The sequence below is a fragment of the Primulina tabacum genome, chromosome 8 (assembly GCF_025594145.1).
Source record: "Primulina tabacum isolate GXHZ01 chromosome 8, ASM2559414v2, whole genome shotgun sequence".
In the NCBI taxonomy this organism is placed as follows: domain Eukaryota; kingdom Viridiplantae; phylum Streptophyta; class Magnoliopsida; order Lamiales; family Gesneriaceae; genus Primulina; species Primulina tabacum.
This window is the reverse complement of record NC_134557.1, coordinates 35491657-35518451: the sequence shown is the minus strand read 5'-3', so window position 1 is coordinate 35518451 and position 26795 is coordinate 35491657. Positions and strand designations below refer to the sequence as shown.

The 26795-nt window shown below is 33.1% G+C and overlaps 1 pseudogene; it reads right to left on the bottom strand.

Annotated features, from left to right (window-relative positions):
* Positions 1-242: 242 nt before the first annotated feature.
* LOC142554706 (regulator of nonsense transcripts UPF3-like) lies at positions 243-22162 on the bottom strand (annotated as a pseudogene).
* Positions 22163-26795: the final 4633 nt, after the last annotated feature.

Below are 26795 nucleotides of genomic sequence, written 5' to 3'. Positions count from 1 at the left end.
AATTTAATAAATTGTGTAATTTAATATTTTTTGAGTTTAAAATTTTATTATACCGTAAATTTTTTTTTCAACGCACATTATTTTAAAAAAAAAGTCTCTTTTTTCTTCACTTCGCCGGATACAGCCATATCGTTACGGTATCTAATCTCGAACATTTTTTTGTTTAATAGCCTTGAAATCCTTTCACCAAAACCGGATATCAAATAGTATTAAAAGTTATATGTATTTTTAAGATTACAAAGTATCTCAAACTCACTTTAATTTCAAAAACATATATAAAATATATCTAACATTTCTCTAATATTAATCTACCAACAACATCGAACATTTTTCCCAGGAAAATGGCATTAAATTACGATATAGAATATCAAACAAACTTTAATGCATGTTCCCTGAAATTGGGATTTGATAAAATTAAGTACTGATACATGAAATATTCCAACCAACAAAGAAAAGAAAAAAGCAATAAATATAACTTCTGGTGGGGGTGGCCCCCCGCCGCCTAGAGGCTAGCTAATGGGTGGGAGCCGCTGCATTTGCGGGCGGGACAGGCGGATCATGCCAAAAATGGCCAGGAGCCGCAAAGTGCGCTAGCGGAAGAGTGGCCCCAGTGAAATAATAATGGTCGCCTTGCATCAGCACTGGCGCCGAACGCTTTCCCTCGGCTTCTTGCTGCCTGATCTTGGCTTCAGCTTCCTTCGCTTTCCTCCGGTCCTCGCCCATATCTTTGCCTTTCCTCGCAGATTGCATCTTAGTTCCTATGGATCAGTTTCTTTGGTGATTGAAAATATTATGTCAACTTGCAAACGCATCCATACATATATATACACACACACATATATATCTGCATGGTTCCATAGATTGATGAGTAACACAATTTGTTCATCACGTAATATACTTTTTTACTCATTTTTCAATACGTAAGAGGGTAAGGCAGCACATTTATGCCTCGTGGGCAGCATTTTTATATATTATCCCTCTTTGATTGAATATAAAACTAAATTTTTTCAATACACTACTCGAATGTTCCTGCAGTAAAGGGTATCTAGTATCATGTGAAAACCGATCAGATCAAGCACAACCACGTATAAAATCGATAATCTTTTAAAACAAAATGATTTAAAACTGAGGCATATATAAAAGCTCGCAAAAGGGATAAATATATCTCTCTCATTTTTGAAAAACAGAGTATTTCGAAAGACCTTTGATTTTACATAAAGATTTTTATGTTATTTTGTTCTTGTTTTTGTTTTTGAGGAAATTTTTATGCTGTGCTTTATCTATAAAAGATTTGAAATTGACGAACATGCTGTAAGCAATCAAAGTTTAGGGAAAAAGATGGTAACTTGTAACGAAAGATAGGGGATAATGAGAGGAAGTAAACTAAGCACGTGTCATTAAAACAAAACAAAACAAAAACAAAAACCAAAACAAAAACAAAAACAGAAAGGAAACACCATATATAATCTATACCCCATCCATATCATACATGATAGACCAACGTAAGGCCAAATATTAATTAATTCCAATTCATGAAACACATAAATTAGATTTTGGAATTGGATATTGCAGCCACGATAATGAAATACACGGGCCATGACGGTAACCACTACGCTAACCTGGGTATACAACTACATTGATTCACCAATGTCAGGAGGCCGACCCCTCAACATAACATACAGTAACTTAAGGTGGCAGCAAGTGCCATACCACATTTGTTCCCACAGTTCAGCGGAACAAAGTGATCATTCTAAGAGGCCAAGTGTTGTCGTTGGCCAGTGAATCGAAGACAAGATTGGTGATCCACCGTCGTGCCAATGTGTATAGGCTGCTGATGGAGATGGTGCTGTTGTACTAGACTATATCCACTTCTGGGCGAATTTGATTCCATTTGTGGCAATCTTCTATTTCAAACTATAATATCTTCGTCCGACTGAGTACATATGGCAGTATCTGTTGCATTCAGGTAAATCGAAGCACCTCTCCAGTTTTCCAAGGGAACATTTGTTGATTTTGCATGCCTGCTCGCGGGAATTTCTGTTGAAAATGAGAATTCCAACCACCACAAGATTTATGATATATCCTCATTTGACCAAAGCATTTCACTGCAGGAGTAACAATTCAGAGGGTAAGCCAGAAAACTGAAAATTCTCATTCTTGTGAGCAGAGAGAGAGTACGAGTAAAGTTTCTTAAAAAATAGTGTCAATCTAATTTTATAGCATTAGATAATAGAGAAGACAAGCAAGTAAATTCGCATATGGATTGAACAATATGAAGCTAACCATATGCAAAATCTATGGACCAGGACTGGACTTCTGGATCCACACTTGTCTCTGCAAAGGGTGTAAAACACACATAAAATATCATGATGTATTATGTAATCTGTAATTGGAAACTTCCGTTCCCATTGTGAAGCATACCTCATGAGAGCCATAGCCAGAAGAACCTCCTCGTTCTGAGACTTTCTTCTCTGCTACAGAAGAGAACTATCTATATCCTTGATATTATAAGCTGAACCATGGCGACCCCCCTTCCTATAGGAACCTATAAAGTTCATAACACATAAGCATGCAAGAATCTAAAAAAAATTTATACAATAACTTCTCCTTCAAACATTATAGATAAAATGAAGAATTGTCACACGACCACATTTGGTTTATAGAAATCAAGCATAGTCATAACATGTTTTATTTATACTTAAAAAGCCTAAAAGCGGCTTCAAAAACAGAAAAAGCCAAAAGCACATAGTTAACAGTTAACACATATTACCTTAGACTTGATAGCACAAAATAAAATCATCTTCACCGTGGTATTAAATCTTTAGTTTCCAAGATGTGATCAGGGCCAGAAAAGTAAATATCTAACTTAAATTAAAATTATGCAACCTAACCTATCAAATTCAAAATATTAACTGTCCTATGTCCTCACCTTCGGTAGAATCCACCACCTTGGGTGGTTTGGAAAGTATTGGATGATAATGATTCATCACATGCATGAGATCCATCTGATCTCCGAAAAGGAGCCCAAACACCATGATCAGGCCTATCCTTGTTCCTCATTCTTCTTCCTGCTTCAAAATATGAACCTTGACCTCTCGAGCCCCATCTATATTCTTCTGATATGACTGAGCACTTAAGGGTCGGGGATGTGTTCTGTTCCTGTCCTGAATTGAAGCCTGTATTCCCTATTCCAATCGAGATCTGGTCGCCGGTTGATTTTGACGAGTATCCTCGACAAAGGTGAGTGCACCTTATCCATCTGGCACCTTCACGTTGCTTATTCTGTTTGAGAGGATTCAGTGTGTGTGAATTCTTTGCGGGAGTAGTTGCATTCTGCGGCAGAGATGAAGTACCAGAAACAACAAAACAGAATGATGATCTTTGTTTATGCTTTGCTCTTTTTGTACAGAAAACTGTAACTCGGCCATAAAAATGACTTCAGTATGTGATTTGCATTTTATTCGGCAAAGGTTTGTCTTTCAAGTTTTTCAGGCTACCTTAACACAGTACCCACTGAATGATTCACACAGACTGCAATATGTCCAGCAAACAAAACCACAAGCCAAAATAAAACAAGAAGGGTGTGGTGTATTTTTTTGGGCTCACAGGTTGATTGGATTAAAAATTCTCAACATTGTCATACATCTACTTTATGGACAAATTTTCACTATGCATCATTTCTTTTTTTTTCAAATCAAATCATTCAATACAGAATAATTATAATAATTTTTTTTCCCTGGACTGTTTTATACCAATAATTGTATACTTCTACCTTTTTTGCATAATCATTACGCTTCTACTCTTTTGTGAATCATATCAGGTGGTGATCTAAATATTCATATCCAAACATTGTCTCAAAACTATTCTACAAATTTTTTCTCGAAACTTTTGCGTTGCTTTAGCTTCAAAGCCTAACCAAACAATACAATTGGGTTTACTTCTTACCTACAGGGTGATAATCCTAGCTACATAAAACTTTTGTTTACACAGGCTAAATACAGATCGAAACTGTTAGCTTATAAAAATAACATTATACCAAGGGAGGTTCTCAATGAAGGTAATTTTACTGATTTTAAACTTGACACAATCTCATTTCACCCTATAAAACAGAAAATAAATTGTAGTCCAACTATAACATGAATTACCCGCAATCATGCAGGACTTCAAGTCACTGCATTTAGTGAATAAGTGGGAACAAAGAAGAACGAAAACAAATTCATTTGGAGTGATTAAAATAAATTTTCCTTGAAATCAACTAACAGAGTTCCTAAAGAATAATTAATGGACTGCTAAAATGACAAGATAATCTAAATGCTCACTTGAAATTTGAATACATAGGCATACTGGAAAACATATATATAAGTAAGTTGAATCACTTCAGAAGAGTCAACACCCTCGTGGTGTAGTGGCATAAACCTCTCCCAATAGGGGAGAGGCGTGGGTTTAAATAAGCACATGCCTCCGAGAATCTACAGATAGAAGTGACTTTAGTAATTGATATATTATGAACTTTTACAGCCTAAGCATGAAAACATTACGAATAACTTTCCGAAACCAACAGAGCTGCTATTTGCTTTGTAATTCTCACCAGCAATTCCTAAAAATGCAACATCCGACTTAAATCATCTTTTTACTTCAAAGTTAATGTATTGAGTTACTTCTTACATATTGAAGTTTTTCCCCTCTATATGATGATTATGGATCGACACACAAAGGATACATTTCCATTCAAAACATCTGAAAGCTAACTCATAGTTGAATGCCCAACCATAAAACAACTCAAAAAATCCAGGATAAATAGGCTGATATACTAAACACACCTGATCCATAAATGCCTTCTTACCCTATATTCACACATTCTTTGACACACTTAATTTTGTTACTAGTAATAAAAAAACTTACGTTAGAAACTTCCTTCTCTTTTTTGAGAAGCAAAATTTTCTTCCTCCCAATGTCAGAGGATCCTGAGCCTCCTTAAATAAGTAAAAAAGAATTAGATAAAGACTTAACAGCAAACATAAACGCAAACCTAAAAAACAAGTCCAGAGAGAATCAATCACTTTATTTAAAGGTAAATTGCCCTTCAAGAAAATCTAAAACAGCAGTTGCCAAAAAACCAAGGTGCAAGAAATAGCAAGAAAACATCCAAAGCCAACTAAAAATCAGTGAAGATGCAAAAATAGAAAATAATATGGGTATTGGGTAAGCTTAAAATACTCTGAGAGGAATGCATAAAAAGGGCCGAAGCCATTCACAAAACAAAAATCATCATACCATATGAATAGCACAAAAATGTAAAATAAACAGAGCACATTTTTCCCACGAAATCCAACATATTAATGGTAACCTACTGCATGATTCATCCTTCCAAACTCTAATTATAGGGCTTCATATTTTATGGATAGAAACTCTAACTTGTTTAAGTCTCCGCTTTCCAGAATCCCCAAAATAAAAGTAATAAAACAAATTGCACACCAGAAAGCACATCAGGGAGATGCAAATAACAGTCCGTGTTCTCTGCATAAACTTCCGCTACTACGGTGTAGAAAAATAAAAACAAAATGACCAACATTCTGATGCAGATTATTTTTTAACAATATTCAAATTAAGCATACCTAGTTCACCCATAAATGTGTAGCAAAAACACTGTGATTGTAACACAACACCCCTAAGGACAGGTGTAAAATGGAGGAAGAGGTGGGTACAATTAGGAAAATGCAAATAATTGTCATCATCATAGCATATTTAAAATCTAACCATGCAACTTATCACTTCTCCCTTCCAATGCATCAGTGTTAGATAGAGTAGCTATTTTGACTTACTTGTCCATGAGATGTTGATCAACTTGTTTAGAAACCACTATGTAAGTTGATTCCTTGCTACTTGTAGCCTTTGAGCTGTCCCTTAGCACATGCTGTTTAAAATTCAGTTGAATGACAATGACATAAAGTTACATACAACTTTATACAAAGACTTTACATACTAGTACCACCCTCATATTATGTCATGGCAATAGAGGAACAAACCGATGAGCAATAGTTGTAATTTGTGTAAAGTTATATGTAACTTTCTACTAAAGTCTTGTAACCACTAAGTCGTAGTGGAATGTGTAGAGGTAGTGGAACGTGTTCACTAAGTTTTTTCATATATAGTAGTGGTAGCATATTATGTCATGTCTTGATTTTTGTAATACTGTGAAGTTTAGTGCTATTTAAGAATGAGCACTCCTTTGTAATCGGTACGCAACAATTTTCAGTGAAATAAAAGTTTTCTCTTACTGCTTACATCTCTCAAAGTTCGATACTATGTGAGAAACTAATGAATAATGTAATTTTTTCTGAATCATGAACTAAATTATATTTGGCATCCTCCATTTGATTATATAATGCTTAATGAAGTTAATTATTTAAAAAAAGAAAATAAAATATACTAAGGATCATATCTCTTTTGTTGAAAATCAACTTAAAGATCCATAAATCAATCCAATATTTAAAAATTGGTTTATTACTCCAAATCTAAAAAAATTAAAGAATTCTTTAAAAGGCTTTGAAAAACAGAGTTCAATACTCGCTGTCAGAGTCATTTACTGAAGAAATTCTTCTAAGTTAAAGAGATCATATTCTCTTGTTCTAAAGGAAGAAAGTAGCTCTAGATGGAAGAAATCCTTAAGTCGGGTATCTGTAAAGGCTATAAAGCCTAAGGGGTGAGGAGGAATAAATCCGTGAGAATATCTACTCAAATCCTTAATGGACAAGATAATATGATCATTTACTCAGAAGAAATCTTCTAATAGTGGAAATACTAAAATTAAAGAATTAATCATCTCCGAAAATTTGGAGAAAAATATTCAAGACTGGAAATTACCAGCATCTTCTAATATGAAGATATATAGACCTGATAGTTTTAATTTTAGATCTGATTATATTATAAAAACAATAGAAGAAGCAATTCCTTTAAAAGTAAGATATGATTCATTTAGTTTGCTAAGCAATCTTATATATTTATGCATTTAGAATGATTTAAGTAGGCTTAAAGCCTCTTACAAAATTAAGATTAAATAATTCATCCTTGATCATAGTCAGAGATCAAAGGCATAATAAATTTGAAAATTCTTTAGTAGGAATAGTAGAGTCCTCTTTATGTTAAATACTTATACATTTTAGTTGTTTTCCTAATTTTTTTATTTCTCTTTCTGATCCAAACATCATAAAAACACTCACTTTGAATATAAAGACTGATCGTTTTTATATGATAGATGGAACAAAAACTGTCGTTCTATTATATAAATTTGTTATAAAGTTGTGAATTCAACTATTTCTAATTTTAGAATTGATTCTAATCAAATTAGTTTTAAGAGAGAAGAAACTACTCTCTACATAACTGACATTAATAAAAGTAATATTATGATTCTTAAAACAATATTGGAATCAGGTTACTCTTCCAAAAATCTGGAAAATGGAAAATATTAGAAATAGTTGAATTCATAACTTCATAACAAATTCTATATAATAGAACAACATTTTCTGTCTCATCTATCATATCAAAACCCTCATCCTTTATATTTAAATAGAATGTTTTTATGATGTTTAGATCAGAAAGAGAAAAAGGAAAATTAGGAAAACAACTAATATGTATAGGTCCTTCACATAAGGAGGACTCTACTATTCCTAACAAGGAATCTTCAAATTTATTATGACTTTGATCTCTAACTATGATTAAGGCTGAATTATTTAATCCTAATCTTGTAAGAGGCTTTAAGTTTACTTAAAACATTTGTAAATGCATAAATTTAAAAGATTGCTTGTGAATATTTACAAGCTTTTGTAATAACAAACTAAATGAATCATATCCTCCCTTTAGAGGAATTGCTTCTTCTATTGTTTTTATGATAAAATCAGATCTAAAATAAAAACTATCATATTAGAAGATGTTGATAATTTTCAATCTTGAATATTTTTCTCAAAATTTTCAGAGATGATTAATTCTTTATTTTTAGTATTTCCACTATTAGAAGATTTCTTCTCAGTAAATGATCGTATTATCTTGTTCATCAAGGATTTGACTAGATACTGTCAAAGATTTATTCCAACCTTACCCCTTATGCTTTATAGGCTTTACAGATATCTGACTTAAGGATTTCTCCCGTCTAGAGCTACTTTTTTCCTTTAGAACAAGAGAATATGATCTCTTTAACTTAAAAGAATTTCTTCAGTAAATGACTCTGATACCACTTAGGCAGCGAGTCTGTTTTTCAAAAGTTTTTGAAGAATTCTTTAGTCTTTTTATATTTGGAATAATAAACCGACTTTTAAATAATGGATTGATTTTTGGATCTTGAAGTTGATTTTCAGCAAAAGAGACATGATCCTCAGTAGATTTTATTTTCTTTTTAATTTTTTTAAAATAATTAACTTCATTAAGCATTATATAATCAAATGGAGGATGCCAAATATAATCTAATGCATGATTAATAAAAACTTGCATGATTCAGTACTTTCTCAGAGAATATCGAACTTTGAGAGATGTAAATAGTAGATGAACTTTGAGAAGAACTGAAGAGAGAACTTTTATTTCACTGAAGATTATTGCGTACCAATTACAAAGGAGTATTCCTTAAATAGCACTAAAATTCACACTATTACAAAAAGCAAGACATAACATAATATTCTACCACTACTATACATGACAAAACTTAGTGGACACGTTCCACTACCACTACACATTCCACTACGACTTAGTGGTTACAAGACTTTAGTGGAAAGTGACATAAAGTTACATACAACTTTATACAAAGACTTTACATACTACTATCAGCAACCTAATTCATCAAATTGAAGAAGAGAAAGAAAAGATGGAACCAATTTATCAAATTTATTGTCAGGATTATTTAGGCTGTAATAAAGGAAAAGGATAATAACGATCTACCAATAATTAAATTCCAGAAATCACAGTGAAATCTACAAACTTTTTGCAACTCTTTACCCCAAAAGGAAATTCAACAAGTCGACCAGCAACAAGAGCTACTTGTATTAATAATGTGTAATTCACTTTCACCATGGATTGGCATTATATATTGTTTGTTTCATTTGGCAATCACTCTTACATTCCACAAACCATTGCTTCCTACTTCCCTTGAATAGAATCGACAATGGTTTCTTTCAACCATGTGCTAAACGGTTTTGACTCCAAAACGAAACAAAAACCAACAACTTATGGTCTGTTTCCAGTTCGTAAATATAAGAAGTTGGGATCATGTGAAGCCGTAATCAAAATCACAAATTCATCTTAAGTTAATTCATTCGATATTAATTCATAATTATAAATTAAATACTCATTGTATTTTGTTATATAATTATTGAATCACTAAATTTAATTGGTTTGACAATCCTACAGATTTTGAATTATTTCTTTCAATGACAGTTTGAATAAACTTCCATTCAGAATGATTTGAACTGTAAAACCAAAAGAGTGCAAAGCAATTCTGTTCCGGTTCCAAGTCATTATAATAGAAACCATCAGTCGAGATTTGGAACTTCCGTTCTAAAACAATAGTCAGACCTAATCTTGGAAGGCATGGAGAAAGGAAACATAAGTGGTGAAAAGCATGGGCTAATGGTAAAAAAATGGTAGGTACTTTTGTCAATGGCTCCAAGCAGATGTGGATAAACTTGAGCCTTTATTAATTTATTATCATGTTGTTGGTCCGGTTTTGACTTTGAACTTTTGATATGTCATCCTTCGAAGCCGGCTAGAATGTTGATTGGCCAAATGACTTGGTTGTCACCAAAGTAGCTGCTTAACCTTCTTTTTTTTTAGAAGCCTAAAACTAAAACAAATCATCAGCTCAACATAAAAACAAACCTCCCAACCAAGGGCCCAAACTAAGATCAAGAACCAAACAAACAAAACATCCATTGCTCTACGTCGACCAGCCCAATGTGCACTAAAAATACTAATCTCCATGGCCAGAAACAAGCTAGACAACAGGGCAGAAACAGAGCATATCTAAATGAGGAATGGGGTGCAGTTTCTTTATTTATAAAAAGAACTTATTGACTGAAAAAAAGGACCAATAAGTAGAAGCACAAACCCAGAAATATGAGCAGCCGTGGCCAGGGGTATTGAAAGTCAGCGGCACCACAGCAGCCTAGGGTGTACAGCTTTCTATCCTTACTATGAATCTGAGGCCCGGACACCATGAGAAAAGCAATCGAAGAAACTAGCAGTACTCATTATATTATTAAGAATGAAAATTATACATGATTTATGGCAAAATTTTCAGAAATTTAAGAAGAGAAACCAACGAAAAGATGGAAGCTGTTCTATCAAATCTATTGTCAATACTTTTTAGACTAAATCATGTAAAAGGATAATAGCAATCTACAATTACTTTAGTTCCATAAAATAGGGGTGAAATCTCAACTATACATCAAAATTTTTAACATAGCATCTCCTACGAAAGTTGTACCACAGTACACACCAATGCATAAAAATTAATTTAACTTCAGATAATTAGAAATAACGTGAATTCCATCCATAGACGGTTACATTGCTTAGAAAGATATCAACTTGATAAACTGTAAAACATCAGCAATTTTATAGAAGCAATTAAAAACGGAATAGGAGAAAAAAGATACAGCAGCTATAGCATTTTTTATTTTTTACAACTTATCACACTGCCACCAAAATTTGAAGATAATAAAAATAGTAACGGTGTTATGAATGACAACGAATACAAAATGCAATGGACGACTGTCTCCACTGAACTAAGACGAGTCTTTCCAGCGTGTTTATGTCCTCACTCATACGCACCCAGAAAACTTCCCAAAAACTCCAAAGTTAACAAGTACCTAGGAAGGAAACTACTTCCCAAGGATGTCCATCACATAATTGCCCCAAGTCAAGTACGCTTAACCTTGGAAAATTTACTGGATACGTATGAGTGAGGACATATGTACGCCGGAAAGACTCGTCTTGGTTCAGTGGGGACAGTCGTGTTCAACGCAAATATTTGCATTAGAAATCAGGCCAGCTAATGAATAGCAAAGTAGATAGTACTACAACTCAGCAATCCGGTGAGAGTTGTGAGAGGCAAATTCAAGCCAATCAACACGTCACGTGGCTGCTCTACCTTCAAGTAAATGTTCATCTTTTTTGATAGTTCCTCGAACTTTCAGAACTACATCTACCATCCATGATAGCGGCCTGGCCCTACAACCCCAGCCCCACAAAAAAAAGAAAAGAAAAAGATGTTCTAGATAGTGGACCATTGATAATGCGACTGCCTTTTACTTTCTGATTGAGTCTAAAGTACATTAGGGATATGTAAACACTTAACTTTAATAAGTTGTACATCCAAAATCGTATCATTAAGCGGGGAATGGGAGGTGTCTTCTGATAACCAAAGTAGTTAAATGACGGGAAACCAACTCTCAACAAGAAAATTGTCAATAGCAGTCTGTGTCATAGTCAAAAATAAATAAAATTTACCACCGCGGAAGCTCTCTTTTCCAAACCCCTTCTTAAAGAACCCGAGACTCGACTCCGAGAGGACAATCCACTGACTCTCCTTGTTGGTTTGCCATCCAAAATGGTTCTCTAATAAAGGTTCACAGGAAAATGATGTGTTAGAAACTCCTCAAAGATTTCAACAAAAAGGGAGGTAACAAATTATGCAGACGATCATTTCAGTTATACATGAGAAATAGAGCAATAACGATGTTTCAAAAAATATGGCTTCCATCCATAGCTCAGAGAGGAAATCTCAGTTGGTATTCACATCGGATCAAATAATAATAAACAAGTTGGTACTCACATGGGATCAAAGCATAAGAAACAAAACACTGAACTCAAAGACAATCATAAATTATTATTGTTTAACTTAAGTATCCCCAAGTCTAGAGATTCCACAAGCTTTCTTCCATCTTTACGCACATCACCACATTTCACCTTAACAATCCAGAACCACGATAAAAGTGCAAATATGTTCAAAAGCATTAACATATTAACCACCCATTGGTGTTGTGTTTTTTAACTTAACACCAATAATTGCAACCTGTAGTTCTTACCACTGACCTTCGTAACCAAGAGAAAATATTTTGTTGTACAACCGATCGTATTTATGAAGAAAACAATTTTAACTTCGGTGGAAGTAACAACGCCAAGCGAGAACATATTTGATGTTCGCATATTCAAGATAAAAATATCATTTATTTCTCAAGCACAGTCAGCAACTCCAATTCAATTCAAAATGAGAAAGAAAGGAAAGGGTAGTTGCAAAAAGTGATAGGTTTTCCTACCCGAGATCCACCATTTGCAGCTCTTTTCTGACGCACAAAGTCCATTAAAGGAGTAACTATAGGAATATCATTTGAAGCACTTGAACGAAAATCGGAACTTAGCTTCAACTAACAAACTGGATATGATAAAAAAATACCGATGAGCCGCAAAAAAATCGTCGTATCGTTCTGCTTCCTTCCTCTCCAACTGTATCTCTGCACTAGGAAGATTCTCGGTGGCTTTGCAAGATAATCTAGGAACTCCCAAGAATTACAGTGAAGTAATTGATAAATAACAATTTGCAATTATCGAAAGGGTAATTTGTAAAAAAAGACATACGGTCAGTCATTTTTTTAAGATTCACTACCTAACAATTTTTTTTTATATTTTAATACCTGATAAGTGACCAACTTAGTTTTTACTATATGTTTCAAGCATTTTTACTTTTTTACCCTTTTTAATAAATAAAAAAGTACATAAATCTCTATTTTTGTTGGTCTATTCTCTTTCCACTCATCATTTCCGATGCATTTGGATGACATGTACATTGAATTAAATATTTTTTATTTAAAAAAAATTCACAACTAAGCATTGAACTCTTTGAAATACTTAGTTTTACTTGCGAAATACTTAATTTCAATTTTAAAATACTTGATTCAGTAAATAACATACTCAAAATATGTATTAAAACACTGGATATTCGAATATGTAACGAAAGTTCACCAAGTGTTCGTATTTCCATCCAAGATCCATTTGGATGACATGTTCATTTCATTTAATTATTTTTTTGTTTTTAAAAAAACAAATTCGCAACTAAGCATTGAACTTTTCAAGTAATTAGTTTTACTTGCGAAATACTTAATTTCAATTTTAAAATACTTGATTTGGTAAATGAGATACTCAGAATGAGAATTAAAATACTGGATATTCGAATATGCAACGCAAATTCACCAAGTGCTCGTATTTCCATCCAATATCCATTTGGAAGACTTGTTCATTTCATTTATTTTTTTTTATTTTTAAAAAAACAAATTTGCAACTAAGCATTGAACTTTTTCAAGTACTTAGTTTTACTTGCGAAATACCTAATTTCAGTTTTAAAATACTTGATTTGGTAAATGAGATACTCAGAATAAATATTAAAATACAGGATATTAGAATATGCAACGTACTTTTCAAAAAAAAAAGAATAGGCAACGTAAGTTCACCAAATGCTCGCATTTCCATCCAAGATGCATTTGGATGACATGTTCATTTCATTTAATTATTTTTTTATTGTTAAAAAAATAAATTCGTAACTAAGCATTGAACGTTTTTCAAGTAATTAGTTTTATTTGCGAAGTACCTAATTTAAATTTTAAAATACTTGACTTGGTAAATGAAATACTCAGAATGTGTATTAAAATACTGGATATTCGAATATGCAACGTAAGTTCACCATATGCTCGCATGTACATCCAAAATGCATTTGGATGACTTGTTCATTTCATTTAATTATTTTTTATTTAAAAAAAAAAACAAATTCGCAACTAAACATAGAACATTTTGAAGTACTTACTTTTATTTGCGAAATACCTAATTTCAATTTTAAAATACTTGATTTGGTAAATGAGATACTCAGAATGAGTATTAAAATATTGGATATTCGAATATGCAACGTAAGTTCACCAAGTGCTCGTATTTCCATCAAAGATCCATTTGGATGACTTGTTCATTTCATTTAATTATTTTTTTATTTAAAAAAAAATTCATAACTAAGCATTGAACTTTTTCAAGTTCTTAGTTTTATTTGCGAAATATCTAATTTCAATTTTAAAATAATTGATTTGGTAAATGAAATACTCAGAATGAGTATTAAAATCCTGAATATTCGAATATGCAACGTAAGTTCACCAAGTGCTCTCATTTCCATCCGAGATGCATTTGGATGACATGTTCATTTCATTTAATTATTTTCTTTATTTAAAAAAAACAAATTCGCAACCAAGCATAGAACATTTTGAAGTACTTACTTTTATTTGCGAAATACCTAATTTCAATTTTAAAATACTTGATTTGGTAAATGAGATACTCAGAATGGGTATTAAAGTACTGAATATTCGAATATGCAACGTAAGTTCATCAAGTGCTCGCATTTCTATCCAAGATACATTTGGATGACATGTTCATTTCACTTAATTACTTTTTTGTTGTTAAAAAAACAAATTCGCAACTGAGCATTGAACTTTTTCAAGTTCTTAGTTTTACTTGCAAAATACCTAATTTCAGTTTTAAAATACTTTATTTGGTAAATGAGATACTCGTAATGAGTATTAAAATACTGGATATTCGAATATGCGCGGAAATGAGTCGCGCATATGCGCGAGCTGCCAAGGCCGAGACCCGTAGGTCTCGCGCATATGCGCCAGTAATGTCGCACATATGCGCGAGTCATGCAAAAGGAAAAATCGACATGTGGTGTATTATGCAACGTTGGTAATATATATATATGTACATGCAAATCTTTCCTCAGAAAAGAACCGAGGGTCTCTTAAGGAAAAATTGATTTTGTGCTTCAAGTTACAATCGTTCAAAATCCGTCTGTCCGAATTGTAATTGACTTCAGTACTGCAATCCTATCGACGTAGGCTACAACTGGACGTAAGTTTTGCTACGTTTTGATATGTTTTGAAATTATGATGTTGTCAGAATTGAATGGAATTCATATATGATGTTCTTGACATGTTAGACATCATAGAATCGAAGTCAGATTAAGAAACAGACTGATTATGGAATTGTTATGATTTTCTGATTATATTGATCTGAAATCGGACAGATTTGGATTATGGATGGATTATAGATTGTATCGGATATGAGTTATGATTTGTAATTGACGTATGTTGATATGGTATTGATGGGGATACTGAGATTGTGCCGTTATGCTGTGATTTGAATTAAATCCGGATTAATCAGATTCAGTGTTGAATTGAGAATGGAATATTGATATTATGATTCTCAATATGTCGTTTCAGATTTACAGAGACAGTCTTGAGTTCAGAATTGATATTGCTTCAGACCGAGACTACAAACGAAAGGTATAAGTCAATGTGGTATCGGGAGATCGACTTAAGTCGGTTTAGACTTGAGTTTCCCTAAATCACATACTTTACTTTATTGCATTGATATTTGCATTGATTTGATTGATATACTTGTTCTCTTGATTTATAGATAGCAGGTATTAGACGAGTAATCTTGTGACAGAAGTGCTTGATAGTGGCGGGATCGCCACGGACATATTGCACGATGTCACAAGATAGTGTATGGGCGATAGTGCCAAAGTCTGTCACCGGATGATTGGCTATCGATGTGGATAGAAATGTGGCTTCTTCTATTACTGGTGATCGGTACTGTATTGATGTGGATAGAATCGTAACTCTTCTATTACTGATGATCGATATCATATCGATGTGGATAGAATCGGAGTTTCTTCTATTACTGGTGATCGATACTATATCGATGTGGATAGAATCAGAGCTTCTTCTATTATTGGTGATCGATACCCTATCGACGTGGATAGAACTGAAGTCTTTTCTATTACTGTTGGTCGATATGGGAATGACAACTTCTGGAAATCGGGATCCCTAGACTAGGATTGAGTCTAGTCTGAATTGTAGAGTTACGAGTATTATCGACAGTCTGATATTGATTATGTTTCAGATTTTGATACATATTGTTGTTATCTGTTACATGCTTTATATTTGTTTATATGATTGCATGTTTCGTTGATTTATACTGGGATTATATTCTCATCGGAATTATCCGGCTGTTGTCTTGTTTGTATGTGTACATGACAACAAGTGAGACAGGATCAGGGTCCATGAGATGAGGAGAGATCGTGATAGAGTGGAGACTTCGGACTTTGATGTATATAGGGTTTTGGCACTTGATAATTAGATGTTGAACCTTAGTTTTTACTGATTTGTAGACGGTACAGGACTTGTACTTTATTTTATATTGAGTTGTATATTAGTTTGATTTCACTACATTCCGCATTAAAAAGAAAAAATTTTATGACCCTAATTACTTGATTAGTAAATTGATCCTGATGACGATTAAGAACTAATTAGCAGTCCGGGTCCTCACAACACGTATGAATTCGCTACATTCACTTCCGACTTCATCATATTGAGATTGGTTGTGATATTGATTCTTGATATATCTTGCAAACTGAAATGTAAAAAATACAAATACATTATATTCATAAAATCATTCAACCGAAAAAATAACGAATATCCACAAACTAACAAGAATAATGATGGTAATGCGCCAGGTTAAAACCCGACCCCGCATCAAACCCGCAACTAATGAGACGGGTTAAAACAAAATCAAACGGGTCCTGAGGTGGGTCTAGACACAATCAACGGGTCTAGAAGCTGGTCCATAGCCGTCTCAGGTTTGAATTTACCCGTGCTGGACTCGCTACATATATTATTAATAATAATTTTTATATTTATATATTATAACTAATAATAAGTAAAGATCGGTCCATTATGACATTGTCCAGTTCATTTTATTGTTTTCACTTGTAACTTTTTCACTGGTAACTTTGTGTTTGAAGTAACTTTATTATATTATGATGTGTTTATTTTGCAAACTTATGATTGTGACTTTTCTTTAATCATGGATTTCATATTATGTTTCTTTTACGAATGACATGATTTGCTCACTTATTCTTTTTACTGATTTTATTTTCTCATTTTTAGCGGGTTGGATAGACCCGCCGTGTTTTTAGGACAGGTCACGGGTAAAATTTCATCTAGGCTGGGCAGGTCCCAGGTTAGGCAAAACACGCTCCAAACCGGCCCTGCAGCAATCCCTACACCAGAATTTAATGTTTCTATATAATTCTTTTAACTATTTAAAATATATTTTGAGTTTAAGGAATATACTTGTTTCATTTAATCTACTAATTAATAAAAGTTTATTCTCCAGTGCAGAGGTTACCTAGCAGAAGTGAGAAGTCCAACAATTCTGCTTTAAGTGCAACAATTTATTATTTTTAATGTTTGCTACTTAACAAGGTAATGTTACGAGATGTGTAGGGGAAGCTCAAAGACTACCTTCGGACAAAATGCTTAAAATTCGACGAGATCAAGAAAATAATGAGGCCAAAGAAATTCATGTTTATACTAATGAAAATAAATATACTTTTGGATCCAAAAAATTACAGAAAGAATCATATTTCAAGAACTCATGAAGTACTGCAGTGCAATCAAAAAACACTAAAGAAAGGTATAAAATATATTCATATCCTTTTTATTCCGCACTGAGATGGTTCGAGGTCTCAAATAGTTCTTTGATTAAAAAGTAACTGATATGATCAAAGATGCTCCTAAGAAGGCGTGGGATGCGTTAGAGTTACCGGAGATGGTTCGAATTCTCAAATCACGTTGAAGTTACCTAAAAAGTAACTTATACGATCAAATAGTCATTTTTATCTATACAATATTATTAAGTGTGAGGACATGATAATAACTACCTAGAGAGGACACCAATTTTTCTTTCCAATTTTACCCTTATATGATACTAATATTGCACTTTTGTTTTTTGTTATTATTTTTTTTTTTAAATTTCAACACACACTTTTATTTTTTATTTTTGTTATTTTAACAATTCAAATATCAATTTAGTCACTCCATAAATTGTCAAATTACACTTAAGTCCATCGATAATGATAAAAAAAAATTGTACACACGCATCGCGTGTGCATAATTACTAGTTCCTCACTGAAATGGTTCGAGGTCTCAAATCGCGGAAATACGCGCCCTAGAGCATTCCGCTCGGCCAAAAGTTCAAAACTCGGGATTTTGAGGCGAATTAATTATGGAAACACTATTTTAGATGATTTGTTACCTTTTTTATTTTATTAAATATACAATGTAACTTGATGACTTGCAGATTTTGATGAATATTGGATAATTTGTGAGTTTTTTCTCTCAACCAAAAGCTTTGCTTTTGTTTTCAAAAATTAAACTTGTCAAATATTTTTCAATATTTGTGGTATTTGTCAATCATCTTTTGTAAAAGACAAGTTCTTTGAAGGTTTCTTGAACTTTTGATTGTTTTCTTTGTGCTATTTATTACTAAAGCGCGTAGTTTATGGTGAATATCATGTGTTACTTGTTTCAGAAATCGGGACAAAACATACACAGATCTTTTTTCTTTAATTATATTGAGGGCGTGATTCATATGTATCATGTTTGCTTTTACGAGGGTTTATATGTGAGGGCCCAATCCATGTATCTCAAACCCAACCCTAAATAAAGTCAAAGTTGGCCCGCCAATCTTACCACAACAGTAAGGAAATACAACGTAAATTAACTCCACACTCAAACACTCAAGAAGGATAATCCCTCTTGCCCTAGCAAAGCTAGCAAATTCTCACAATTAGTTTATCCCTCCCCTCGCTTTTCCCTCTTCTTTTATTCCCCCATAGCCATGCTTAACTGTTTCTTCTCTCCCCCGTGTACACTTTGGGCCTATTTTGGTAAACTCGGTAAACTTCGGGCCTTCTTTCTTGGGCTTCTTATTCCGTCTCATTATCTTTGTGGACGGGGCTGGTGCTAATCTTTTCGTAATACATCTCCAAACATTTACAATGAGAATTATTGGACATGCAATTTGATATGGTTTATCAAATTCGATACAAGATTATCAGTTTATTGGTGAGTACAGAGGTAGATACGTCAGTGGATAATATATCAAAATTGTATAAGCATATGTGTGTTTCCTTTTATTTTATGTATATGTACACACATATGTATATGATTATAAATTATTTATTTCCAATATCTATTTGAAAGGATTCATTTAATTTTCCAGTTGGGTTTTCCTAAATCCGAGTTAATATATAACAGTATGTATTGTCTGGCATCTCCTTTTCAAATCCAGCTCTATCTTACCAGATTTCATATAAATTCTAAACAAGTAGAGCCAAAGTGCTTTCCCTTAATCTAGACTGAGTTGCTTCAGTCAAGTCTTTGAACGAGTTTTTGTGCCAGATTTAATCAAAGCTGTCGCAACTAACAATTAACGCTTTTTACCCTTTTCGTTTGGTTTTTCTAAAAACGTGGTTGAATGAATTTTTATATAGACATAAAGATCTGTATGACATATTCCTTTTAGCCGGGCCTAGATTGATAAGTAAGCGTCCTTGTCTTTAATTTGTCATTGATGAAAATTAAATCTGCAAATATTATTAATGTTAGTAATAAGTTGAGAAAATAATTATGGTGAAATATGAAATGATGGATTAATTTATGGGAAAATTTGTACATACTCCCTATCTTCATTCTCAACTTTCTATCTACTCCCCAGCCCTTCATTTCTTTGTTTAAACTCCCCAATTTTCTAAAATTTTCAAAAAATATTCTTTTTCTTTAAAATTTTGGTACGTGACATTGTTACACATATCGAGCATGTTCTTAAAAGCATATAGCTTCAAGACATACAGCTACACAAGGTTTCTAGCCTATATACCATATTCAAATAATCGATTTTTTTTTTTTAAAAAGGCCCATCATGCTTCCGTAATATAAATTAAATCTTTTACCTCTTTGACCGAAGTGCCACCGAGTTATATTCATCGTGTTTTACAGACTGCTTCTCACAGCTTAACCACGCAGTCGCAACAGATGGTTACTGACGCAGATTCCTTCAGCAGCACTTGGCACAACCCTAATTTGTTTTTCCTACCTTAAGGTGTACAATAAAAGATAAAATTTTAAAAATAATACATGAGAGGGGCTAGAGCAAATGTTTTCTTTATTCAAACACAAACATTTATTATACATAGTAACCTTATGTAGATGAGGAAAAACTTGTTTAGCTACTGATAGTAGCTGAACTTACAAAACACATAAACTAGAAAGAGGAATATTACAAATTTTTGAAAGAAATTGAGGAAATGTTCGATGAACTCAACTTCCTTCTTCCTGCCTTATTTATAGAAGTCCCTGACAGATTTGTAGTTCGAACTTCAAAATCTTGTTATAACATGGTGCCTTCCAGCTGTGGTTGGCCCTATCTGGTTGAGTGGTTGAATGGTCCCTCCACTCAACTTGTCTTCTTCCTAGATTATTAATCTAGAAACATCTCGTTCTTCTGACTTTATCTCCTGGCATAACCAGTAGATATGTGTATGTATTATATCAGCTGAGATCTCGTTCCCTTCTTCTTTTAACAGTTTGTAGAGATCTGTATTATTTACTAGCTGATTTCTTATTCTCTTGATGCGTCTTTTAGAAACTTTTAGATATGTGAAATACATTTTCTTTAGGTTTCGAATTTTTCTTGTGTGTTTCTTTTCCCCGTTTTATCTTCTTTTATAGATGATTTTTTCGGGGTTAAAGTTTCTTGTCTGTTTATTGGATTTCTTTTTTCTTTAAAGATAGGAAATCCAATGATCTTTTGTCATTTACCATCGATTATTGGTGGTCCTTGTATTCCACTCACATGGTGGTCCTTTCTTTTTTTAGTGGGATGGTCACATGTCCACTTTAGCTTTGTCGAGGAATCTTTGGCTTTCTGTGCCCCCGAGGAAATCGTGCTTGTGGTTTTTCCCCACTTATACTGGTGTCGGTAAAGTGTTTCCGATCAGATCTCGGCTTGAACCATTTACCAAACTCCAGTTCTTTCTGGTTTTGGCATTTTGGGCAGATGTTCTCTGACCATCTTCCCACATGTGCCATATTCCAGAATTTTCGGCAAGTCTCTTTGCTTGCCGGCAGCTTGCTGTTCCACAGAAGATTTGTTTTCTTTTCAAACAGATCTTCTGCGAAGCTCGTTGTTTTTCTTGTCATTGTATTCAACAGGAAAGATCCATTTACATAATTTTGATAAAACTTAAATTGATACTTGACTTTGTCCATCTCTGTTAGACAGACCCAAACTCCCCATGCTCTCCTGGTAGATATGTCATTTTCATTGAATGAAGAGACTAAGGGTGTTTCGTTTGTATGAGGATCATTGATGAATTTTTGGACATTCATGTCTGGTCTCCTTAGCTTGATAAAATGAAAGGCTTCGTGTGAGCCTTTTCCTGCTGGTTTTGATGCTGCACTGAAAAAATACAGTTCCAGAATATCTCCCCTGGATAAATGATCATTGTTCGTCCAAGTTTCATGTACCGCTTCCTGTATCCACTTTGGTAATGCTGAATTCTCCGGAAAGCTGGTGAAGTAGTATAAACTGAGGCAAGAGCCTCAAATTCATACCAAGCATTGACCTCCTTTGGATATGAATTTTGTTTCATCCATACCCTAGGATATTTTCCTGCAACATCAACTCGAACCATGGCTGGATTGATTCCAATTCTTGTATTCAATTTCTCGCAAGTCTGTTGGTAAACCTGAAATGGAGAAATTGCAGTTTCCTTAGTACCAACCTTAGCTTTGCCCCTGTCAGTATTGGGTCTAAGGTTGATCTCTCCCTCTTCAATCCCCGAGGTGAAGGGTTGACTTGAAGACTCGAGATTGAAATCTGGAGTTTCAATTTCTGTTTTGGCCGACTCATTAGATGACGATCTCGGCTTAACACTTGTTCTAGGGGTACTTGAATCCCTTGCTCCAGGTATAGAGTCATGTACTCGAAAAGTCTCCATTCGGGAAATCAATGGCTTCTCGATGCCTTGGAGGATAGGTCTTTGTGTTACTGACCATAACTGAGTGTATGCCTGTAAACATCCTGTAATTCGGTCAGAGACAATTCTTTTATCAGCTTGTTGAAATCTTCCCGCAATTTTTGCGTTTAGTGCTAACTTGTTAAACTCGGCTTGAAGCATTTCAAGGTGTTTCCTCAAATGCCTCTGCATCTTGATAATAGCATCAATGTCAATGTTGTCCATCTCTTGTTAAAAAATCTGCAAAAATATTTTCGTGAGATTTAATAATAATTATATCAAAAATATAATTTTGACATAAATCTTGCCATCTTAACAATCTAGCTTTTTCTGGTTTGGATTCAATCCTGTTTCTCAGAAAAGCTCTCACCTGTGTATTATCAACCTTCAAAGTAAATTTCTTTGCAAGTAAAAATAATGGACCATTTTTCAAAAGCCCTTTTTACTGCATAAAATTCCTTCTCGTTGATATGTCATCTTATGGCTTCTGCATCTAAGAATAAAACACTACAATATCTGCATGGTTGTTCTCCGTCGGGTATGAGCTTAGTAATGACTGTTGCCCACCAATGATGACTGGCATCTGTATATAATACCAGATTATCTTCATCTTGAGGAATAGCCATTTTCGGAAGATTTTTACAAACCTCCTTTAACTGGACAAGTCTTTTTGTGTGTTCTTTTGTCCATATAAATCTTGCATCTTTCTTTAATAATGGACTAAACGCATTCATGTGTTTTGCTAGGTTTTTTAAAAACATCCCAGCAAAATTAACAACTCTTAGAAAACTCTGAAGTTGTTTATTTTCTTTTAACTCGTTTGGAAAATTTTGCACTTTTTCTACTATATGTTCTTGCAAAATTATTCCAGACTCATCGATTTCTATTCCGAAGAATTCAATCTTTCTTGTGGCAATGACTGCTTTATTTTCTGACTTTCTTTTTAAAAACATCAGAGAAAATCTCTAAATGCTTAATATGTTCTTCCATATTTTTAGATTCAATTAAAACATCATCAAATATAGACAAACATAAATTTGAAATAATCTTTAAATAGATTATCCATCTTTCTTTGAAATATCTGTGGTGAATTGGCCAATCCTATTGATAATACCTCCCAGATATAGTGTCCTTGTGGTGTGGAGAAAGCTGTGAATTTTTTGTTTTCTTCCTTCATTCGAATCTGATAAAACCCAGACTTACAATCGAATTCTGAGAATATCTTTGCATTGCGTATGCAACTGATTAGATGTTCTCTCATAGATATAAAATACACATCAAACTTCAGAATCTTATTAATCTCTTGATAATTAATAACTAGTCTGAGTTTGTTCCTTTTTATTTCACCGTGATTTCTTACCAAGAATCATGGGCTGTTGTATGCTGAAATTCCTGCTTTGATTAATCCAATGTCCAAATGTTCTTTGATTATAATCTGCATATCCCTTTGATCAATGATGTTCATTGACATAGACTTATTGTGGTCTTATAATTTTTTATGTTGTCAAACACTCGATCAAACCAACGACCACTTGATCTTGACTGTTGATCTCCAAAGGCCACGTGATCGGTTAATTGTGGTCTTATATTTAAAAAAAAAAAATTAAAAATAACCGACCCTCCGAGTCGAACGGGTCCAACCCAGTGAGTCGGCATCGTTCGACTCGAGGTCTACGGTCACGATTCCGGGTCAAACTTGTTGAACAAGTTAACCGACACGTTGACCACGAGTTGGGTCCGGGTCAAACCCAAATCGTTTCTAGTTTTATTCCCATTCTCTTGATCAAGTTCTATGAGTTGATTGCTCCCGTGGTTTTCCTCTTTGTCACTTGTATTCTGCTCTCCCTCTGTGGATTGATTTGGTTTGCACATGAATGTCTTCAAACAGTGTCTCTAAAACTAGACCCGACCGACTAATTTGACCGGGAAGTGGACATGGGTCTGGTGTGGAACAATTCTATAAATTGTTTTTAAGGTCAAATCAATAAGACCAGCCTTTAAATGCGAACCGATTAAAACCAGACCGACAGGTTCACCCATTTATTTTAAATCGATTTTTTTATTTTATTTAAAAAATTATTTCTTATATTTGAAATTTAAAATGTAATTTTTTTGGTTATATGTGTGTGTGATTATTTAGATTTTTAACTTTATTAAAATAATTATTATTTTAATAATATTAGACCTTATTTTAATTAATTAATTTATTTAAAATATAGATAAAATTAAGTTTGATTATATGCATGTTGTTTAGATTTTAAACTTGCAAAAATATATATTTTTTATTTATTTTTATACACATTTATGATCTTTAGAATTTAAAATATATTATTTACTATATTATATCATTATTTCAAATAATATGACGCTTTTTCGATCCGATCTTTGGTTAAATCAGTCCTATCGGTTCGATCATCGATATGATTTTAAAAACATTGCTTCAAACAATCATACATTGTATGTGAAATCTTATCAATCCTCGTAAAAGTCAATTCTTCTACCAACCTGTTTGAAATAGAGCATATATAATCGGAATACGGTCAGTATGAAGATCCAACTCCTCAGTTTATTGTTCGAAAGTAGGTTGCTTTGGCTATGGAAGTTGAGTTTCTTTCTGGTTTGGCAGAGACTCCTCACCCCTTGATTAACGTTTTCTTTTCTTCTTGCGACATATCTTCTAGGCCCCGTTGGATGTGATTGCACTAATTTTTTATATGGCGGGCATACTACGTGCAAATCACATATTTGTGTGAAAAAGAATAAATATCTGATTTTAAAAATAAGACGATTTTGAATCCTTAATTCGATCGTTATTCATGATCTCTTAGAGTTAATATGACACCGAAAACAAGGAATTGAAATAAAAATGTTGTTGAAATTGAAATACGAAACGTGATGAACAATTCCTAGACACGATTTATATATTTACAAAACCAAGATGAATTGAAATAAAATATTAAAACTAAACAAAGTTGATAAGAAAATACTGGAAACTAGGTATTTTATATTAAAACTAAACAAAGTTGAAATACATTTCTATTTTGTTCGGTGAGAATTTTTCCTTCACTCCCCACTGCCCACTTTCATTCTCCACGATCCAACTCCACGATCTGCACTGCTTTCCCATTCTCTAATTTCTTCAATAACCCATGAGCTTTTGATATCAGCGATCCGAGCGTTGATATAAATGACTATTATTTCTTCAAGACCTTAAAAAAGATAACAAAATACAAACATTCTTTTTGTTTTCTCTTCAATGCTGTACCTGAGATTTTTTTAGGTCAAGCACAACTTCCAAAGCATTTTTCCATTAAAAACAAAATTTCAAAACTAAACCTCTGGATTTTAGAAAATCATTTCCCATGAATTAAAATGATATATTCACTCACGTATTTAGTTTATTTATGTCGCTTGCAATTTGTATATCACAAATGCATAATATAATATACCTTGTTTTTCAACAATTGTACCTTGTACTTACAAAATCAAGTCGACCCTTTTTTTTAATCCATCTTAATCTGCTCCATCAATCTCATAGTCTCAAATAATCCCTTTAGTTGATTAATCTAGTGGCCAATTGTTAGTTTCTTTTATAATGTGACAAAAATTTATGTGAGACGGTATCATATTTGGGTCATCTATGAAAAAGTATTACTTTTTATGCTAAGAGTATTATTTTTTTATTATGAATATCGGTAGGGTTGACCCGTCTCACATATAAAGATTCGTGAAACCGTATCACAAAAGACATACTCTTATAATGTATATTATAGTTTTGTCTAACGACCCATTGTTTGGAGGAGTTTTACGAAAATTCTAGTAAAACCAATATCGCTCATATTATTTCATCATATTTACATATTTCGTATATGTTTGTATATCACAAATGCATAATATATCCTTATATGTTTCTCCATTATGATAATATATATATATATATAGATGCACTAGTTTTTTGTCGATGATTTTTTTACATAAATATTAAAATTTCTTTACATAAGAATTCGAAATTTAGGAATAAATAAGATGTTATGATAAATCTTTGATGCGTGGTATGATTGTACTTTAAATAGTTGAGATTAAACTTAAATCAATGGCGAAGACAGTAAATTGAATGTGTGTCAATCACTATTTTGCAAATTGGGGTTACATTTTGAGTGACTAAACTAATCTGTATCAGCATTATTTTTCTTTCAATGACTAATTTAATATGTATGATTGCGATCTTTGAGAAATCTTGATATGATACATATATTTAATGTATTTTTATCTATTCAGTATTGGTAGGGATCCTTCAAACCTCTAGTTGCAATCCTCGTGATCCATGGTTTAGTTTCAAGCAAACAATTAAGCAAATGTGGATGTGAAAATATATATAAGAAAGTATAATTTCAGGTATTTAAGGAGTGCTTACAACTTCTACAAAAAGTAGTAATGCATTTTTCTTTACAAATTTGATAATGAAAAATATATAATCAATTTTTCTTAAAGATAGTAGACACTTCCTTATTTTAGGATATCATATATTCTTTATTTATTTTTCAAAAAGAGATGAGGTATCATTTTTGCCAAAAAAACTATTGCAGATTCTCCCCACTAAATTGGCCCAAATATCATCGATACCTTCTCTTATTTATTTTTCTCCCCCTGAAAATAACTCGTGTCTCTTCATCATGGAAATTTCGTTTTCAAGAAACTTTATGTTTCGAAATATCTTGCATATTTCGTTGTGAAGTATCAATCAATAATAAATAATATGATATTATAAAAATAATATATATATGTATGTATGTATGTATAAATAGTTTTGATATGATGTCTACCTAATCGTGTCCACATACAGTATCTATCTATGAGG